Below are 9,375 nucleotides of genomic sequence, written 5' to 3'. Positions count from 1 at the left end.
ACAGTCATGTATATCCATCTTGAAGTACAGAAATTTGTATGGCAGTAAGACACTTTCTTTAGCACTGTTTAAAGACTCCTTACACTGAGAAAAGAAATCTTTATGACTTCTTTGTTAGAGGTAAAAGAATTCAGTTTTCACCTCTTCATCTTCAAGTGCCAAGAAATTCTTATTTTCCATTTATATTCCCATTTTGATATTTGCTGTAGTGTCTGACAGTGGTATTTAGTAATATTTATTGTCAGCCATTTTTTAGCAAGATGAAAATCAAATGAATCAGTCAATTATACTGTAAATAACTGGGAGACACAGCAGCAGCTATAAAGCTGCTAAAGCCTCAGAATGACGAAGACTATGTAACAGCAAGTAGGTGGGTTATATTTATCCATTCTTTACATTGTGTGCAATGTGTATGATGCTGGTGTGAAAAGCTAGCTCATAGATGTAAACGTGCAGTTGAATTAAGCAAGCCTTCGGAAGCCTCCTGAAAGGGATTGCTTTGCCTGTTTGAATTGGTATTTATGAGGGAAGTATTCAGACGGCATGAAAGATGGCCCAAAACTGAGAGCTGGCAAAGGAAGAGAAGAACAGTCAGAGCATGAAAAACAAGGAAAAATAAATACTGTAAAAATAAAATTTGATAAGATGCAGTCTGCCAAATACGTGAACAAAGCCAAAGAGCACTTTCATAAACATATAAACAGGAGGAGACAGAAACTACAATCCTGTTAAAAAGACCTAATGGAGAGATGTTACTATGGCATAGGATAGTCCATTTTCCTTTTCTTTCATAAAAAGAAAGGCTGGAGAGAAAATGTAGCTTAAAAATGTAAAGCAAGGAGAATACCAACTCCATAAAAACAATCATTCATCAAAATAACCTCGGAGGGATACAGTGGCCCACAGCCACAGGACTTAATTAAATAGCACAGAACAATTAAGAGTGAAGTATGACACTGTCCACACCAAATAACTTATTCAGTACTATTGTACATCAGCTTGCAAAATCTGGGGATTGCCACTTTGATGGGTCTAGAGTGCTAGTAGGCCATTTGTTTGGTGAAGATGCCCATCTGATTTTCAGTGACAAGAGGAAAGACTCCGAGCGTTGTAATTTCAGATGCAGTGGGAGTAACCTGTACCGTTGTAACACCATTTCAAGCCAACTTGTGCAACTGGGCATTCCCAAGGTTAAAACACGATGACAGGAATATTTTCTACCACCATACTGAATGTTTTAAGCATGGTATTGAATGCAGTCATCAGAAGCCAGCTTGTTTCTCTTGAGTTCACAGGATGTGAACTGTACCCATGTATATAAACAAATCCGTAACCTAACTATTTACAGAAGAGTATAAAATGGGTGACAGAGATTGATCAAGTGCATGATACTAAATTGAATAAAATCAAATGCAGAAAAAGCTGGTAAAAATATTGAGGCACAATGGCATTAGTAAAAGACAGAAATCTGATTTCCTCAGAAGATGAAGCAGACAGCAGGAGGGAGGAGGAGAAATTGAATATGCAACGGGGTAGGAAATGAGTGTTGCAGACATGAAGGGACATCTTAAGCAATGACTGCTGAGACTAATCCACTGAGTATGTTATCACTGTATTCATCTCTTTGGGTTTCAGGAAGGAATTTAGCATAATACTGCAAAGCAGATTATTGCATATGATTAGATGATGCATGGGACTAGAGACACTGCCCTTGAACTAACAAAGCGACCAGAAGACCAAGGACAGATTCTGCCACGACCATGACAGTGTCTATGATGGGAAACTAACATTTGGTTTACCAAAAGACACTCCTTTGAAAGAGCCCTGTATTGAATTACAAAATCTGACATGTAACGCAAAGTGAGGAGAATGAGATAAAAAGAAAGGAAAAGTAATAGAGGGAGAAATCAGGAGAAAAAGCAAGTAATGGCTGATGGCTTTTGAAAGCAGAAAAGTGCAGAATTCTGCTGCTGTCCAGGTGAGAGAAGGGGTTTGACTCCAGAGCTTGTCTGAAGGGAGTACTAATGCGTGGTGAGTCCTGGGAAACAATGTGGGACACAGTGTGGAGGGAGGTTTGTCCTAAATCCTAAACATCCTTTTCCAGTTCTACATTATTTGTCTGCAACTCCAAGCCAGTGACCTCTGTCCACTTGGGATTCACAGGGTGGATAGATGCCTTGCCAGAGTGTGGGGATCTATGTATACGCTTTCTCAGAGGAAAGCAGACTTCATTCTTCTGTTGTAAACTGGGTTGCTAGTGGTGCACACTTTTTATATGTTAGCCTCATGCCTGAGGTTCAAACCTTCAGGTTTTTGTAGGTGCTGAGCTTAAAGAAGAGGTTTCACTGTCCAATTCCACTGATAAATTCCTTTTCGAATCTTATGTGTTAGGAATATTGAACAGAAACAACGCATTAAGGACACAGAGCAGAAGACATTCTGATGAGAACCTATAAAGCCATTTTTTTCAAAGTATTCAGGTGCCTGGTAAGATTTTCAAAAGCATCTGTGCACAAACTCATGGGAGTATTTTGCTTCTGAAAGTTCACTGCCTGCCTATGTGCATCCTTGGGCATGTAAATAACTTAAAATCTGACTTGTTGGAGATGTTATGAGATGGATGTACCAATGGGACTTAAAGTAACACAGGTGAAAAATAATGGTCAGATATTCAACGTTTATGTGCTTCGAATTGCATATTGGAGGCTCATTGACTGGAAAGGCTCCTAATTCACACATTCGCATTAGATGCTTAGAGTTAGACAGTGTGAATACCCATGTTATGTTACATGCCAATGAAATAGCTATAAACATAGAAGATTAAAACAAGCCATTATGAATGCTTAGTTACTTTAACTATAAAGAAAAAATCATTAACAATAGTAAGGATAACTATTTATTTTGTAGGTAATACTCTGACAATTTTGCAGCAAGTTATGCAATATTTCACTGAAAATGTAAAGAATTTTTAACATGCTCTTTAATTTAGTTGTTAGTGGCATTCTGTTAATTTACTGTGTTCCAACTCTTGGCAGGACAGCGTCATTCTTACAGTGCCATAAAACTGACTAGTCAGTGTGATTAGTGTAGATGCATAAATTGTGAGAGACGGAAAATGTTTCATTTCTGCAGAAGTGATTATTCACTGCAGCTTATTAACTGCCCTTTTTAGGCATGAGTAGTAATCTCTACTCCGCCACGCATGAAAGGATTTCTTAAAATTGCGTATTTTTTAAGAATTAAGTTGTAGTCAATCTTACAATAATGCTTGTTTCCCAAAACACTGCTTGGAACATGCAGTCTTGGAAAAATTGTCTCCATGTGGCTGAATGAGCACCAGTGATTTGGCTCTAGTCTTGTTTTCACCAGTGTAAAAATAGATAATATGTAGTATTTTTATGATAATATAAACTATTGTAATATAAATACCAGGTGCTTCTTGTAAGTCTGCCAGACACTGATATTTTTATGGGCATGTTTACTAAAAAGAAGCACACCATCTTTTAAACCTCTAGTTAATATGCCTTGTGTGAATATGTTACAGGCATGTATACATCTTTAATTTTTTTTTTTATGTAAATGTGAGAGAAATGATAATTTGCAGGCTTTTGAGAGATTTGTGCTGTATTAAGTTGAAGTGACAACCCTGATTCTGTACTTGTTAGTGCCTTAGGAAAATCAACTGCAATCTGGTAAATACTTTCTGAGCTTCACAGCACTCTGAGGGCACGAGCTGCGCAATATCCCGCAGCTTCCGAGAGCCTCGCCATGGAGGGACACTCACTGAGCCAGAGCTGACTCTTAAGGTTGGTTCTTGGTATTCAGTAGTGATTTCTAGTTATCAGTATACTTTTGCAGACATCCTGGTGCTCAGCATACCATAAGTGCTTAGCTGATTTGCTGAAACTTGTAGCATTTTGGTAGGCAGGTTTTCTTCTGGGAACCAAACTCTCTGTCTTTGAAGTCAGATGTGACTTCAGTGTTACCAGCTGCAGGAACATGGAGCTCTGTGTACCTGTGATTCATGCCGCGAACCCTCTCTAGGAACTTTCTCTTAGAACTGAAGCAAGTTCATTTTCCCAGAAGACAGGAAAACTTTTCTCTCATGGAATCATTGGGTAACAGCTTGCGAAACACAGGTTCACTGCTCTTGTCTGCTTGAGAATATTTGGCCCTACGTAACATAGCGACGAAGGATGTGTGCCCGTCATCAGTCTGTAGATGTTCAGGGTAACTCTCAGGGTTCCCCATTGGAGCTGCTCTGCCTTGCCTGGGAAACTAAGTACTTCTTGTATCTAAGAGGAGAAGAAACGTGTTGTTCTACGAGTGCTAGAAGAACCAGGCCCGGCTCATGTTTTTTACTACATTGGCTGTAGATATTTACTATTCCATGGAAAACCTGGAAGCCTTAACAGGGTTATAAGGGACTAAATTTCTTTGTATCTGACTGCTTGACTCTCTCTGTACATTAACTTTGCAATTGAATATTAATATATTCACGTACACACATTCAGTGTGTTGTTGCAGTTTCATTTGAAATGGCTGGAGTTGTGAGTTATTTTTTCTTTGAGGAGTTTTTTGGCAGTCTTTGGAAACTATTTATCTTGGAGTACCCCTACCGTGTTACTCATTCTTCAGTATTATATTGTAAAGACTGTGTTCACCATGTTTTGGGAATTTTTTTTTATATTTATGTAGTTTAAAAATGTAAAGACAGAAGAATATCCATGAGACACTTGTAAATTGTATGTCTATCTATTTTTTTAACTGTGATAGGCCCAATTATTTTATTTGGAATTACTGTTATTATAGGACTTCAACTAACAAATATTTTAGCTTGGCAAATGTTCAGATTTTCTTAGTAAGTGAATCTATTATACTCTCCTAACATCTGCTCTTAATTATCACAAATGCTTTTGGTACTTTCACATGAAGTTTTTCATTTGCTTTTTTTTAAACTAAAGTACTGTTATGCAGACTGGTTGATTCTTATCTCATTGAAGTCACTGATAAAATGGGCATTGATTTCAGTAAGAATTAGACTAGAAGACAAAGGAGAATAAGTTTAAAAAATATAGTTATGAGACAAAATACTCTGTTAAAAATAAACTTAACACTGTGACAATAAATAGTAAAATCTTCGGCCAAACACGTTCTCACGTTATAAAATTCTTCTAGACTTGCATCATCTGAAGCATATAGGAGGCAGAAAAAGTTATGGATTTTGGTTTGAAATTCCCTCCATCTCTCAAGTGCAATAAATGTGTGACAACTTAGAAAACCTGTTTTGTAAATTCATCTGAAAGTAAGTTCTTACTAGCCCAAAACATGGAGTCTCATCAGCTCTTTTCCACCACATAACATTTCTGTAAAGCTTGTCAGCTTCCAATGAAACAGAAAGCACACAAGAAAACAGAGACTGGAAAACATGGAAACATGGAAAGCAAATTCATGTAGGCCTACCAAATCTCATTGGTTTCTTTTATTTTGAATTCATTTACATACTTTAGGCATGTTCTTTGAAAAGATATTTTAGATGGAATAGATATTTTAAAATTTTTCTGGTTATTTTTAAAGGCAATCTTACTATTGGCAAACAGCAGACTGGGATTTTGTGTAAACAGGGATGTCATCTGGAAAATACATGCCACAATTCTGCACTATTTGACAATGCAAAAGCTTTTGCCAGAGTATGTTTGGTTTTGGCATGGCACTTCAAGAAGGATGCAGCCCGAATGGAAAGAATACAGGAGAAAGGAACAAAAATGATCAAGAGTCTAGCAGATACGATGAAAGATGAAAAGAAGGGCCTGGTCATTTTTGAGAAAAGACCTAAGTGAGATACAGTAGCAGTCTTCAAGCATGTAACTTTCCTGCTACAAAGAGGCAGTAAAGAATCTGTTACCTTAGTCTGCTGTAGCAGAGAGAAGCAATGGGCTAAAATTGCAGCAGGAAAGATTCTGGTTAATGGAAGGTATTTTGTTATGGAAGATGTTTAAAATATTGGGAAGCATTAAGCACCAAGAGGTTGTGGAATATCCATCACTGGAAGTTCTGAAGAACAGGCTAGACAAGTATCTCAAGAATAATGTAGTTATTCCTGCCGTGTGGAAGAAGGTTGGTGTCTGATGACTCTTAAGGTCTCCATGTAGTTCCTTGAGTCTGGGATAATCCTTTGTCTTTTACCTTGACAGCTCAGTTCATGAAAAATAACAAAAAGTAAATAGAGAATAAAATAAAAATAAGATAGAACAGCAAGTGGCCTTCTTTCAAAGGACATCAAATCCAAACTCCTGCTCAAATATCATCTCAAAATAAGTTAGGTGTTTTGTTTGTTTGGCATATGTACTTGGGGTGTTCCAAAGCTTCTCTGCTCTTATGATTTTAAGTTGTCTTTCACTTTTCAGCCTAAATTTATCTCTATATAGTATAGTATGGTAGGGCATGGCATGGCATGGTATGGTATTATTGTTGGGCCAGCTTTTTGCTTTCTTTAGGTTGAATAACTCTTCTTCCATTCTTGGATTTCCTACCATGTAAATTCAGTCAGTGAAGTCATATTCCCCTTTTTAGACAAGCCCTTTTAGTTCTTTCTCAGAAGAAAAACTTAGCTTTAATTTTTTTCACTTTTTCCCTGCAGTTCTCTTTTCTATATTTTTCACCAAGCATTTTTTTTCTGCAATGGGATTATGGTGTCTTGTCTTCATTAAGATGCACTGCATGCCTTCTCATTTAAATACACCATTCTCAATATCATTCTCAAACCTATCAACAATATAATTGTAATTATTCTGTACTACCTATAATAAAATTCATCTTAGAATGCAGAAGCTATAGATACTTTCCTTTTTGTTTGTTAATAAAAAAGGAGAGAAATCGAAAAGTTTAGGTGCTTAATATTTAAACTAATGTAAAAGAGATTTGTCTCCCGGCATACACTACTGTTACTTTTTAAAAATTCCTTGTCCCCAGTGGTTCATCCATTAAGCCACTGGATTGCTTTTTCTTGCTGTCGTGATCAGTTTTCTTATATCGCAGTACTTCTACTTTATTTTCTGCACTATTTTCCCCCAGTACTTCCCTGTTCTACTCCTGCCATTTTTTCCCCCCCTCAAAGCAATTATGGTTTCTGGCTGAAAGACTGACAGCTAACAAAAATCAAGCACATTGTAGTCTAGCTGGTACCAGACCAGCAGTCCCCATATTTTTCATATAATCACAGTCAACTTCTATTGAATCTTTCTGGCCAATGTGCATCCCCATCATTAAACTGAAGTGGAAAAGCTATTATTTTTACTGTGTAATACAGTGCTGTGCATTTCCATTACAATGGCATCATGGATTGCAAGTAAGCTTCAGACCACCACTTGAGAACTAGAGAGTTAGGTGTTAACTTCAAACACTAGTCAAACAGTGTTTCTTAACATATGTATGCATGGAAAGAGTTAAGAAAAGGCCACTAAAAATCTGTATGTTTTATTTAAGATGTGTCTGGGATATATTTAAATGTAGAAAACTTGGAGGAAAACTTAAGAAAATACTGTCAGATGAATGTCTCAAAGTGCCTACATCCAGCTGTGAGATATCGTCTTGTTGGTGAGAAGGTCTGCTATGATTTGCAGATGAAAATTTTCCTTTCCAACTCACTTGGGAGCCAGATGTATAGGACTGAATGTATTACTTTATTGACACTGAGAGCTGCACAGATTTATGCCTAGGCTGAATCTGGGCAATATGTTTAATGCAAAACAATAGCAAATATTAGGTTATTTCCTTGGATATCAAAATATTCACCATACCAAATTACTCCTCACTATAAAATACATACTGGACCTTGTAAAACTGTTATTAACTTCTAACAAAAGATGAAGTTCATTCGTTTGAGGGATTGTTGAGAGGATATTATGGTAGACATCTGAATCCTAACCTCAGGACTGGATGACCTCCAGAAGTCCCTTCCAACTTCAGTTATTCTATGATTCCTAAGCCATTGTATTTCTTTGGAAATAGTAACAGATAGTATAGTTTCTCCAGAAAGAAATATATTAATGTTGGGAATTATATTAATTATATCTCCAGAGAGATGCATATTTCATTATATATAATTAATATTAGAACTTTTATATGTTAGAAGAGGTGCCATCAAATACTGTTATTATCAGAACTGTTTGTCACATTATGCCCTTTATTTACTATGATACTTTTTCTAACAGGCCTTTGACAATAATAGTCAGCTTGAGTAAAAAAGTATTTTTTGCTCATTATTGCATGAGTGTCTGTCTCAAGAATTTCACCATAGTTGTGTATTACAAATCACCTCTGAGTTGGTATGCACTTCTTGCTTTCATGAGTTAGTCACTATTAACACATTTCTGTGATCTTGTGGGATTGGCACCCACCTTACCAAAACAGAACAACTCCCTGTGGTTTAGACATGTGGTTCTGAGCTATCAACTCATGTTACAATATCATTCAGAGGAATTTGAATGAAATGGTAGAGAGGAAAAGTGACCTGTGCAAAGAAGGACATCCACAACATAATTCTCTCTTTTCTGAAAAAGAGATCTTAGTATCACTCTAAGAGGATTCTCTTCATCTGAAGTCCTTTATCTTTTTAGTTTACCGATGTATGATATTACTGTTGGATTTTCACTTTCCTTTTCTTTCTGATCCTTCCCTCATGCCTCTTTATTGTTTCTAGGTCCCAGGAAGACAGCATGAATATATCACAACTCTAAACAAGCAATGACTTAAGCATCAGTCTCTTTGTTAATGAGACCTGGATACTCCAGAGTAATGCTCTCAGCAGTGTCTCCTTCATTCATCACCACCCTAAAAGGTTGTACTGCCACTTTCACAATTCATACCCCAGGTAAGTTCATACGCGTATCTTGGATATCAGTGTGTGGAAAGCAATAGACTTCTACCAACTTGTTTTGGCAGAATGATGTTGAGCTAGACCTCATTCAAAAAAATTGGACTCTTATCTTATCTTACAATTAAAGTAGCAAGAAAACAAGTATAACTAACATATGCAATCCTGAAATCTCGGGATGAAGAAGAAATATAGTAGGGCTCCTGTCTCTATGAAATGAGCCAAGTCTGGTGGATGTTTTTTTGTTTTGCTGACAGAGGAGCTGTAAAGTGTGGTGGGACAATCAGTGTGGCAGAGACTGCTGAACAAACTGGCGGCAGCATTCACAGTCCCAGCATCCCGTGCTGTGGGAGCTCACTAGCACAACAGCAAAGAGGACAGCAAGCGTGTCCGCTATGCTGAGGATGCCTTAGGCTGACTGAAGGAAACCAGTGGGTTGCCATCGGCTTTCTGTGATACCCAAGTGGGAAGTCCCATTGCCAGACCTTGAAATCACAGTG

This window comes from Dromaius novaehollandiae, chromosome 7 (genome assembly GCF_036370855.1).
Source record: "Dromaius novaehollandiae isolate bDroNov1 chromosome 7, bDroNov1.hap1, whole genome shotgun sequence".
Lineage (NCBI taxonomy): Eukaryota > Metazoa > Chordata > Aves > Casuariiformes > Dromaiidae > Dromaius > Dromaius novaehollandiae.
This window is presented reverse-complemented; position numbering follows the sequence as displayed.